The sequence below is a fragment of the Elephantulus edwardii genome, unplaced genomic scaffold, assembly GCF_000299155.1.
Source record: "Elephantulus edwardii isolate Elephantulus edwardi_28Jun2011 unplaced genomic scaffold, EleEdw1.0 scaffold00216, whole genome shotgun sequence".
NCBI classification, from domain to species: domain Eukaryota; kingdom Metazoa; phylum Chordata; class Mammalia; order Macroscelidea; family Macroscelididae; genus Elephantulus; species Elephantulus edwardii.
Window position 1 is genome coordinate 419,506 of NW_006399966.1, and position 13,199 is coordinate 432,704.

The window sequence follows — 13,199 nt, forward strand, 5'->3', positions numbered from 1 at the left end:
CAGTGGTGAAAGTTTTTGTCTTCTTGACATTGAGCCTCAGTCCATATTGAAGGCTGCAGTCCTTGACCCTCTGCAGTAAGTGCATGAGGTCCTCCTCGGTTTCAGCAAGCAGGGTTGTGTCATCTGCATAATGCAGATTGTTGATAGATCTTCCACGCCTCTCCTCATAGAGCCCCGCCTCTCGGATAATCTGCTCTGCATACAGGTTGAAAAGGTATGGAGACAGGACACATCCCTGACGTAAAAATTCTTCTGATACATAATCTAAATGCTTTAGCATGGCATTCAAATATCCCATAATTTATTCTCTATTTGTCTGTTTTACCTCCTTTCTTTGTACTTTATAATTTCAGACAGAGTAAATTATTCAGAGTTTCAATTATGCTTTCCCTCTCCATGGAATTCTTTCCCTCCTACTTCAGGAGGCAACCTGTTTCTCATCCTTCAAGTTTGAATTCACATCATCTCCTCTATGAAGTCTCCTGTACCCCTCAGACTGACTCACAGGGCTTCTTTTTCTTAGGTTCTTACTGTACCAGGACAAGTCTCTACATTGATCAGGAAATCTAATTTGCATGTCAGTATATATTTTTGCATATATATTCTTAAGACAACAGAAGTACATTAACTGTAGGATGATTAAGTAATGATAACACTCACCTACCACCCTATGGTATTAAAAATACTCTCAATATTGTTCTAGAGTTTCATCAAAACTCTGTACTACAGCTTGGCAGCATATTTTACTCTTATAGTGGAATACTGTCTGAGACTCAGAAAGGCTAAGTGACAGATCCAAGCTCAGTGGCCAGAAAGTAAAAGAGCTGAAGGAGAACCCCAGTCTTCTGAACCTAATTCTACCACACTGACAAGATTTGTAACCAGACTGTCATTTCTGAGCACACATATGTGAAAAAGTTTATCGATGTAAAGAACATATTGATCTGAATAGCAAAATATTGAATTATTAACACAATTAAAATAAGAAATTGTGAAATTTTGACCTATTTTATCAGAATTTTGAGAAAGAGCAAGTAAGAAGTAGAGAAAACTCTAATCTGTGTGTTCTGGTAGCCTACTGGTCAGAACCTGCACTGCAATCCCAAATGCATGCAGTTCAAATCCTCCAGTTGCTAGTTGCTCTCCTGGAGAAGGATAGGCAATTTCCTCCTGAGTGATTACTGCCTCTGAAAACCTGCTGGCAGGTCAGCTATGGGTTGGTTTCGACTTGATGGTACCACCACCAAGTCAGTGTGAGATTTCAGGCATGACTAAAGACAAGTATATTTTCCCTCTATAATGAAAGATGATGGTAACTGAAATTGACTTTAATGTGGGTTCAGATGTGGTTATAAAGACCCTGAAGGTGTGTATGATACAGGATTGTGGGAGACGTGAGACATATTAAGTGAAATGTATTTTAGATTTTGTTTCCTCCACACTAAAAGAATTAAAGTTAAATGTATATGATGTAAACATATAGGAAGATGATTGTATGCTCAAAGGAATGGGTGACATGCAATATCGATAACTTAACCCATCCTCACTACCTCTGTGTTGAGAAGGAAGAGTCATAAATTAAGGAGGAATGATTGAGGCATGAGTGCCGTCCACTGCCAGTCTATGCAAAAAAACCTGAGTAAGATAACTTCAGGCAAGAAGGGGAGGAAAGAATAGAGCTAAATGGTCCCTAAGGAGTAAGGTAAAAATTAGGTTAACAACATACCTCTGGAAACTCTATGAACTTTGATAAGTGTTGACAGCTGCAGATGGGCTTCAAGCCTTTTGTTCATAGGGTCGCTATGAGTAGTTCTTGACTTAAAGGCAATCAATAACAACATGCTGATCAGAGGTTTTAAGTAGGATATTAATTCTTTTAAGTAGGAAATATACATTCAAAGTATATTTGAATTTAGATAATTTAGGAAAGACTCCATCAAAGGCCAGGTATCCTCTCCTGGATGTATCTGATTTGAGGAAAGGTCCTGTAGGTGGTACCTAGAATAGCACAGGGTGGATCCCACTTCACTCTCATTTGCAGGCATCAGCCACCTTTTTACATGGATCACTGGAGACAAGAGATACTCATCCTTGAATAACTGATGGATTACAAGGCAGAAACTATGTGCCTTGGAGATCAAGAGCTCAAAGTTAAGCAGTCTTTTAGAGAAAAATGCCTTTCTAATAACAACAGCTACTTCTTCTATTTAACAGTTTAGAAGGTGGATAATTTGTTTTACACAAAATATTCAATGACAATGTGTTCCTCCAGTAGATTTTTTTTCACTTAGCAACCCAACGAGGTAGGTAGGCTTAAAGTTTCTATCTGTATTACAAATAGATGTAAAAAAATGGATAAAAATTTATTCCATGCATTTTTTTCTCTACTGTCCTTGTTTCAGAATTAATGTGCTGTCACAAAGATTGCAGTAGCTCGTATGATGACTAATTTGAGATATAACACTTTTTTCAGAGAAACAACACTTAAGTGTTTTGATAGTCTCTTGTGTAATGTTCAGATGTGGTAGGAGAATAGTTACAGACAGCTGGAATGACTTATAAAAGTTCCTTATAATCTAAAACCGTAATTCTTAATATATAAACCTTACCTTACCCACTGCCACTGAGTCGATCCTGACGCATAGTAACTCCACAGGACAGACTGGAACTGCCTCATAGGGTTTCCAAGGAGGTATACACTTTATAGGAGCAGATTGTTTCATCTTTGTCCTGTGGTGCAGCTAGTCAATTTAAATCAATGAGCTGCTGAGTAGTTCAATGTTGGCTTAGTGTATCATTAGAACTCCTTCTATGAGATATATATGCATGCGTAATTATTGAGAAAGACCTAAACAGATTAGAATTATGGGGCAGAGATGGTGAGCTGCCAATAAAAGATGGGTGCTCCCCTTCTAGAATCACTGGAAAGGAGTTACCGTGTAGGGACCAATGGACTCATATGACTAAGTGCTGGCTAACAGAATATGGGAGGAGTTACAGATATGGCCCATAACATCTTTACTCCTCCACTCTATTTTCTTCCATCATCCAGCTGACGATCTCAAACAGGTAACCTTGGAAGCTGTGTGTTAATGATGGCAGAGCTTCCATTAGACTGGGGCCCTGGAAAGTGATTTCCTTGAAGCCATATAGTGTCTTTGGACTGTGAGTGAAATGAAATTTTTTATTGTGGTAAGTCACGGAAGTTTTATGATTTTCTCTAGCAGTAAGTCTTACCTTAAGTTAAACAAACCCCAAATGATAAATTTTGAGGGACTGATAGTAGAGAGATGGACAAAAAGATGAAGAGAGAGTAGAAGAAATATTGAAGTAGTGTTTATCTTAATATCAATGAAAATTTGCAGAAAAGAAAATGGTTCCTTATAAGTCAGATATTTAGAAACAAATTGTAAATGTACAGTTCTACTAAAGTATAGTCACCCTGTACTACAACATTGTTGAAGCAGACTCCATGGGAACAAAGGAATTGCATTTATTCTTTGTGCCCATAATGGGGAATTTTCTACTCCCACTACACTCAATATAAAGGGTATAAAAATGTTGCTTATTACTAGAACAAAGGTGAAAGCAAGAAGTTGTATTAAGAGGATGTTTACCTTGTACTACTATAGATCTAGTGGGAGCTCTGGTGGCCTAGTGGCAAGAAGCTGTGCTGCAATCCCTAAGGCACTTGGTTTGAATTTGCCAGAAATTCAGATGCTACTCTCAGGTAACTACTGTTTAGGGCATGGAAAGGATGCCAGTGCTGTTGGGAAGAGCCCTTTTAACTCCACCTTCCTTCTTGACAGTGATAGCGAGACAAAGACAACTCTTAGCCAGGCTCTTAGCATTTTCTGTAGCCACTGAGCTTAAAAATAGCAGTATGGGAACCAAAAAGACACAGGTATCTAAAAGTTCAAAAAAGATTTTGTGGCTTTCGTTGTTGTTAGGTGCCGCAGAGTCAAGTATGACTCATAGTGACCCTATGAACAGCCGTCCTGAACCCTGCCCTATCCTAAACCATCCTCATCATCTCTGACCCATTAGAGCTCATGGATGAAATCACCAAGTCAAGCCATCTCACTGGGGGTCTTCCTCTCCTTCACTGACCATCTTTTCCCAGCAAGGTGTCCCTTTCCAAGGAATAGCACCACTTAGCTACCTGTCCAAATGTCCAAAGTATGAAACACGAAGCTTTGCCATCTTTGTCTCCAAGGAGCATGCGGTTGTGCCTTTTCCAAGACCCATCTGTTTGTTCTTTTGGCACTCCATGGGATATTCTCCAGCACCACAACTCAAAGGCATCAATTCTTCTTTCATCCTTATTCATTGTCTCATTCTCTACATAGCAGGTGATTGAGAAGGATGGACAATCTCTTCTCGTTGCACTTCCTCAATCAGGCACTCCTTACTCTTCACACCGACATCTTTGTTCTTCAGCATTTGAGAGGTCCTCGACAGCAGACTTGTCCAATGCAATACATCTCCTGACTTCCTGACTGCTGGTATCAAGGGTGTTGATTGTTGATTCAAGGAGGAGTAAATCACTGACCGCTTCAATTCTTTCTCCATCTATCATAATGCTGACTGTTGGGCCAGAGGTGAGGACCTTTGCTTTTTTGGTATCCAGATTTATTACTCTGACCAGGTTTATTAATTTGTATCTTGAGTATTACCAGCTAGGTTTCCAGAATGCCTCATCCTGGTAAATCTTTTTTCCCTCCCCTTTAGTGCTAAATTTTTGGGAAGTATAGCTTGTGTTAGTGGTTTTGAAGTTTTTATTTCACATTTGTTTTTTAACTTAAAAAAAATCTGGCTTCCGTCCAATACTTCTACTCACTCTCTGAAAACTCGCAAACAACCTCCTAATTTTTACCTTTTATGGAAAGAAAATTTACTGATCATTCCCTCTTCAAAACTTCTCTTTGAGTTCTATGACATTACTTTTTTCTTCTTTCTCCTTCTAACTATAACACTACTTCTAGCTTTAACTATACTGTGCTCATGTTTAGACCACAAGCTTCTACTGTTAGTTATTTGCTGATAATTTAAAAACCTGTAATCATATTCCATGAACTCTTTCCCACCTGTTTTTCAACATTGTATTTCTATGTATATTGCTCATTTTCCCATGGTGATAATTTATTATGAACATTATTATTAGAACTCATCTACCCATAAACTGGTTTTTCTTCCTCCCTTTGCTGATGCTGTAACTCTTCCTCTATTCAGAATGCACTATCTTAACATGCAAGGAACCCTGGTGGCACAGTGAGTAACACACTGGGCTACTAACTGAAAGGTTAACATTTTATATTCACCAGCTGTTCTACAGGAGAAATATATAAGTCTCCTGCAAAGATTAACAGTCTTGGAGACTTGATGGAGGGTTGGTATGAGTTGAGAACGGATGCTAGGGCAGTGGGTTTGGTTATTTGGTTAGGAGGACCCTGTTGTGTAGTGGGTCACTTGTTAAGCTGATAGCTGCAAGGTTGGCAGTTGTAATTCACTAGCTGCTTCTTGGGAGAGAGATGAGGCAATCTGTTCCATTTATGATTTACAGCCTCAGAAGCTGGATGGGCCCCATGAGTTGTAACTGACTTGATGGCTCTGAGTCTGGTGGTTTGATTTTGGTTGTGTATGTGGGGTTATGTTAGGGAGCTTTGGTAGGGTAGTCCATATACAAACTGTGGCAGTGCTATTAACCCAAAGGCTGATTTTGTGTGCTGGTTCAAATCCATAAGCAGCAGCTCAGGAGAAAGATGGACAATTTCCCCCTAAATGATTCTCAATCTCTGAAAACTGGCTGTAGGGTCAACTATGAGGTGGTTCCAACGTGGGAGCAATGAGTTGAGTGAATGATTAAGCTGATTACTAATATCAGTATCTTCATTATTCAGATTGACACTATGGAGAAATTTGTAATCCTTCAACTCTTATCTTTGACCAACTGTGACTGCTTTCCTAATCCCTTGCCCGCCAGAAGCTTTTGAGCATTTCTAAAATATTTCCCCTACATCTACACTTGCAATTAATTCTAACATTCTGGTCTTAGTGTTTTCCAACTGGACTACTGTTATAAACGTTTTAACTACTATCCCAACCCACGTCTTCTTTTTCTTCAGCCCGTCTTCCACACACTAACTCCTAGAATTGTCTTTCATATAAGCAGAATTATTCAGTTACTGTCTTCTTTTCCTGCTCAAAAAGTTAAGGAAGTTTTTTAAAAAAAACTATTTTAGAATAATAAGTTACAGAATAAATGGTAATGTCTCAAACACGGTATTCAGCATTTTTCCTCCCTAGTAACACCTCTTGTAACTTTCTCTTTCTAACTGTTCACTGTTCCCCACAGACATTTCACACTTTCATAGTCTTCCTTGCTATTGTCCTTGCCAATATCTTTTCCCCCTCTGCCTATAAGTACTCTTCTATTCCCAAACCATTTAATGACTTTCAACTCAACATTCATAGCTGAAACAACTGAACTTGAATGTCACCTGTTCTGCAGAGAATGTCCTTCTTGTTTAGGTTCCTATGGTGCTACAGTTGGTTGCTTATAGATCTAAACTCCCATAGAGGATGGCATTTGTGTCAGCAGGTGTCCTAAGTTTCTCCAGTATCAAGGAAGTCTTTGGTGTACAGCAGAAGCTCAATAATTTGTTTCATGAATGAGTAACTGCTAAGCAGATATGTTTAAAGGAGGCAAACACCAAAGGACTCCCAGGTCTCCTTTCCAGTTTGCTGCTCAACTTGGTATTGAATTGGCAAGTACCTCTGTTAAGGCTGTGAGATGAATAGAAATACAACTTATATTAAGAAGAGACTGATAATCTTGATCTTTTCCACCTATCATCTTAAATATTCTGGCTACAGTTAAGCTTTGATGGTTGCTACCTTAAAATCTCATTGTTGCCATCAATTTCTCAGTAAATGACAGCCATGTATCTGCAAAAGGACTCCCCTCTGTCTTCAGTTTATCAGGCAGTAATCGCTCTGGGATGCATTTGTCAAGGCTTTCCCATGGAAGCTGAGTACAAAATACATTTCTAGCGATCCTGTTCAACCATTTAATGGGGACATGAAAGGAACTGCTGGAAGTAGGATATAAGTAGAACATTATAAGCAAACTATGCTCAAGTAGAAAAGTATGCCATTTATAGAAAGATGTCAGACCATATTATTTCTTTGTAAATGTAGAATATGGACAGAAATTTGCTTCTTTGTCTCACAGCTTCCTACTGCCCTTTTGTGCTGTTAATGCATCACTGGCCCCTGGAAAATGAATACCTCCCTTCTGTTTCAACAAGGAAGTCTTTAGGCACTCAGCAGGGTTTTATGAGGCAGAAGAGCAACATCTCCACTGAGTTGTCACAGTCTGAAACAACAATAGTTGGCACAGGAAGATTTATCGCTGTTCTGTTTCCCTCAGCTCTTTGTTTATACCTTTAGAATACAACATTCTGCTTTAAATTACAGCTCGTTATAAATGTCTGTCAAAACCACTAACCTATAAGTTTTGGTTAGACAGTTCTATCTTATTTATATTGTATTCCCTACTGTGCATAGTGTTGAATATATTAATTAATAAATGTTCACTGAATGCTTAAGGAATGCCTGTCTTAATAGTTCTCTGATGCATGGTAAGAGGTAACAGAATGAACAAAAGATGCTGCCAATATACAATATCATGATAGATGGAGAAAGGATAGAAATTGTCAATGATTTTATCTTGCATGGATCCACAACCAACATCCTTGGCACTATCAGTCAGGAAATCCAAAGACATACTGCATTGGTAAAGTATGCTGTCAAGAGACCTCACCAAAGTGCTGAAGAGCAATGACAACCGTTTGAAGACTGAAAGTATACCCCATCAAAACCGTAATTTATCTTATGGGTCTTCCTATCTTTTTCTGACCCTCTACTTAGATGAGCATGCTATCTTTTCCCAAGGACTGGCCCCTCTCACAACATGTCCAAAGTATTTGAGACAAAGTCTCATCATCATTGCCTTTAAGGCACATCTTGGTTACACTTTTCCTAAGTATATTTGTTTGTTCTTTTGGCAGTCCATGGATAATCGGTACCCTTCTCGAACACTACTATTCAAAGGCAACTCAATTTTTCTGTCAGTCTTGTTCTACTAGCCAAAAGGTTACTGGCTGCAAACCACCAGAGATGTACAGTCTTTTGGTTAACTGCACCAATGTGCTACACAGGTCAGAGACTTGAGGACCATACCGAACAATTGTACTCTGCCCACATGAAGTCACCATGAGTCAGCACTGACCGGATGAGAACCAGGATCACCCTTCAATGTCCAAACATTAGTAAAACAGATCTGGTGTAGCTCTCTTTGCTTTAACTCTTCTAAGCCTTTTAAAGGGGTTATTTGTCCCAGGAGCCCCCTTTTTTCTTGCCATGCTTGGCTGAATTTTCTCCTGATGTTTTAAGGCAGCAGACTCCATTCCCCAATTTTTAAAGATTTGTTGTGGAAGCCTACATTAGATGGCCATCAGGAACACAGATCTGAGTTTGGTGATTAAATGCCACCCTGCTTAGAGGCTCATGCTTACAACTTTAAAAACAAACAGAAAGAGCTATAATTGATTATTCCGTGGTCATTTCAGATCCATATATTTAACAAGAAGTCAAAGTGTACAGAGTTAATTTCCATTTTTAGGACAGATACCCTCTTCCTTTCCTCAGATAAACTCTAAGGACCTTCACTGACTAACGCAGTTAAATAAATTTGGAAAATCCCCAACAAACCATTTTTCACAAGCAAGCAATCCTAGTCTAAAAAAATCAAGAAAGTATTCAACTATTTCCATAAAGGTGGGATTTGTGCAGTCTTTTCTCATCTCCACTGACCATAAAATTTGCTAGAGTATGATCTTGAAGAAATCAGGTCAAACCAAATTAGATTTTCAAATCACAAGCTCATTAGGTTGTATCGGTTTAATAATAATTAAATAAGGTTTACAAGAAGCCTTCTGTGTTGGGTCTTCTAATCTCCAAATTGAAACCTAGCAAACACACACACACACACACACAAAGAATGAAAATGCAGATCTGAGAATTACTGGGAAAGAAGAGGCTTGATGCCAAGAATACAAAGATATGGAGGAAAGGAAATAGAAAAGAGAGTGGGGATTCATTCAGAGCTAACTTAAAGCTATGTAAAAACATTAAGCAGCAACTGGACAGCAATACAAGGCTGGTGTTTCCAACTGTCTACTCTTATCAGCCTCAAATTTCCACTCTCAAGGTCACTAACAGATTAGATAACAAGGCTCTGGTGACTTCTCTCAAATCCCTTACTTAAAATGCACAAGTTGCCTGGGATCCATTAGCATAATAGCAGGGATTGGTTTATTAGATTAGAAATCTGCTATTTCAGTGCACAGGGGAATAAAACATAGTGCAGATTAATTTCAGAGGCAGGAAGTATGATAATAATGAATAGAGATAAATAAGCAGAATAAAATGATGAGGGTGAAAGTTTGTGAGTGATTCAGGAGACATACTTGAATCTAGATTGCAAATTCAAAATTTTGGAAGTTTTGATGTTATGAAAGTCCTTCAGTGATACTTCTAGTTTGATAATTTCTTTCTCTCTCACACACACACATACACGATCTCATACCATTACTAAGCAAGAAAAGATATTATCTAGATTTTTTTTTTTGACAACTATATGTCTGTAGTATTAAACCCTTCTCCCCAGGATGTTACCTGCCCTAATTCTGGGACAATAGGCAGCCTGATATTGAAAACCAAGAAAAGTCAGCATCAGTTGTAGCACTAACCTCTGGCTTTGCTATTTCTTTCTCTAGAACCATCCTCAGATTACTGTCTCTTTTCAATGTAGGCAGCTTTCTCCCTGGGTGGTCCATTTTTGATAAAACCCAACTACTTTTTGGCTTCTGTAGAACATTCGCATCTGTGTCTAATTCCCTAATAAGGTTAGAAAATTGAGGGTGAACAAGTGTGTTAAAAGTCCAGGAAAAAGGACTAGAAAAGAATGTCCTGTTGGGTTTTTCCTTATATATACAAGGCTTTCGTTACATACTGGCATGCATGCCAGGCATTGGCTTATCTGGTATGATTTCAGAGGCACTAAATTTGTGACTAAGGTACATTGACATCCAGCACACACTCTGAAAAGAAGGTGGAGAGAACAGGGGCAGAAACAAAGTGCAGAAAGTAAAGGCTGAAGGCCACAAAGACAATTCTGACTGGAGACAGTCCTGCTAATCACACTCACTGGAAATGGAAAGCATTGTAGCCAATTTCTTTGAAAGGCTAGGTTGGGCTTTGGTAACAGCATTAAATTCTTAGTGAATTTCCATCTCATTGACACAGGCAACCTCAAGGTCTGAGATTAATACTTCAGTAACCAGGCTGGTGCCAGATTAATAATGGAGAGTGGGCTTAATTGCAACTAAAATAAAAATCTAAGAAACTTTTTTTTGATCACTCCTGGTTCTGTTTACAATTTTACTCATTGCCGTTAGGTATAAAATGATCTCTCAGAAATCATGAGTGTTATTCAATCACAGGAAAGAGACTATCCAGTATTTGAAGTTATTTTTGCTCTTCCTGTCCTAGGGCATCAGTCTCTTGCAGCAATGCTTTTAGTTAGTAAATACCACTTAGAAGGCAAGCGTGAAGAGTATGGTATGTTGCTGTTGTTGTTATGTGCCATCGAGTCACTTGTGACTCACAGTGACCCTATGCACAATAGCCCTAAACTCTGCTCTGTCCTGTGCCAATTGCACTGTCTCCAATACACCCGTCCCGATTGCCCCAGTCACTGAATCAATCCACCTCATAGAGGGCCTTCCTCTCCTGCACTGTCCCTCCACCCTTCCAAGCATGATGTCTCTCTCCAAGGACCGGTCCCTCCTTACAACATGTCTAAAGTATGTTAGACAGAGCCTCAGAATCCTTGCCTCCAGGGAGCCGCCCGGCTTGACCCTTTCCAGGATGAATCTGTCTGTTTTCCTAGCAGTCCATGGTACCCTCAATACTCTTCTCCAGCACCACAGCTCAAAGGCATCAATTCTCCTTCTATCCTCCTTGGTCACTGTCCAACTCCATGATGCATAACAAGTGATAGCAAAGACCATGGCCTGTATCAGACACACCTTAGTCTCCAGAGAGACACCACTGCTCTTCAGTACTTTGGAGAGGTCCCTAACAGCAGACTTTCCCATGGCAATATGTCTTTTAATTTCCTGGCTACTGGTGCCGAGAGTGTTGACTGTGGAGCCAAGCAAACTAAAGCTGTGAACAATCTCAGTCTCTTCACCATCCATCCTGATGTTTCCAATTGGTCCAGTGGTGAGAATCTTTGTTGCCACTAGGGCACAAGAGCTCCCTCAAGTATGGTATAACCTCATAAATATTTTCTCCTTTGGGAGAAAACCTGACGGTTTCACCTGTTGGACTTTCAATTCAAAAGTTGCCTGGCTATCTTGAATCATTTGAGATGTTCCATAATGGGGAAGTAAAGTCTCTAGGGGAACTGATCTCAAAGGATAAGATATTTCTAGACTGGTCTCTAAGGATTAGATATTTCTAAACTGATCTCTATTTTTTAAAAATATGTGGTTGCCAACTCTTTGTATTTAAGCAATAGCAACAATACTAGTGGTATTTATAGTGAAATCTTCTAAGGAATACCAAACCATTCATATAAGAAACTCAGATTCATTTCTGCTTTGTTTTATTTTGAATCTTTTACTGAGAAATGCAATAGTATAGGACTATTGTTGTGTGTTCAGCTAGTGACAGGATTCAGTTAAAGGATATTTGAAGAGTAGATTTCTACAAAATGAGAGTAGGAAAACTTTCTGCAAGTACTTGATATTAGGCGTTGTACTACACAACCTCACTTGACTTTCAACAACTCTAGGAAGAAGGCATTATTAGCCCTGTTATGTTAATGTTAATATTAATGTTATGTTAAGAAAATTATCAGAAAAATAAAACTTTTCAAAGGTCCCATTTAGCTACAAGAAGAGGTCGGAATTAAACATAGTCTGCTGTTGTTAGGTGCTGTTGAGTCAGAAATGACAAGCAGCTGACGTTCCTGTGGGTTTTCAGAGGCTGTAAAGTGAATGGGAGGAGACTGCTCAACTTTCTCTTATGGAGCAGCTGTTAGATTCAAAGCACTCACCTTATGGTTGGCAGTGCAACTCCTTACCCACCAGGCCACCAGAACGTCCTCTATGTACAAGTAATCTGATTCAAAAGTTTCTGTTCTTTCATCATAGCAGGTTTCTTTTAAAAAGTTATCCTCCCAAGGAAAATACCACTAATGCTTGACTTAATATGAGAATCTAGAAATAATTTTCTAATGAATCCACATGTAGTAGGCTGAGCAGCTGGCCTGTAAGTACAGTTGTCTTTAATAAGGTCTAGTGAAAAGGTACAGTCAAATTTGGCCTTTCTTCTTTTTGAGCCAGAGTAAGCTCTGCATTTGTGAGCTATGTTGTTGGCATTTTCTTTGTTTCTAGAAATCTCCTTACTTGTGAAAACATCGTATTTACTAAAGGAGTAATCCTTTAAAAAGGATAGTGTGTGGAAGTAGAAAGCATAAAACAGTAGGATATTGGAGAGTGAAAGTCCATTCAAAAGAATGAGAAACAGTTTCAGATCTCATCTGGTTTGACTCAAATGGGTCAAGGTCATTAGGAAAGAGCGCTGGGGTAAAACAGTAATGAATTATTATACATCTGCCATCTCAATTTTAGCCTCTCCCTCCTTTATCTATTAATTTATCTATTTAATTATTTTATTATTTATCCCCCTCCTTTATCTATTCATGACTGTGGGCAAGAAATTTGGCATCTTAATGTGTCCAAAGTCAAATAAGAACAATGGCAGCCTTTCTGGCAAAAGGCAGAGACAGGCAAAGGCCATCTGATCTCTTTGAGGCTTAAGATTTCCCTCCTCAGTGTAGATGATAGCACAGGCTGGCTTTAAAGGGCTTGTTCACTAGTCACCTTACAGTGGTATGGTTTTTATTTGAGCAGTTCAATTTCTAAATTATTTAGATAAATCAAGGATATAAACAATATCTCAATTATTTCTTTATATCTGAAGAACACTGAGAAAATTGTCAAACAGCTAAGTTAATCATGATCTATGATCCCGATCATTGCTGATCCTATAGTGGGTTTTCA

General features: G+C 38.9%; 1 protein-coding gene across 1 annotated transcript in view; it reads right to left on the reverse strand.

Annotated features, from left to right (window-relative positions):
* Window positions 1-13,199, reverse strand: part of TANC2 (tetratricopeptide repeat, ankyrin repeat and coiled-coil containing 2) — a 380,809-nt gene that overhangs the window by 67,013 nt on the left and 300,597 nt on the right. The window lies entirely within an intron of this gene.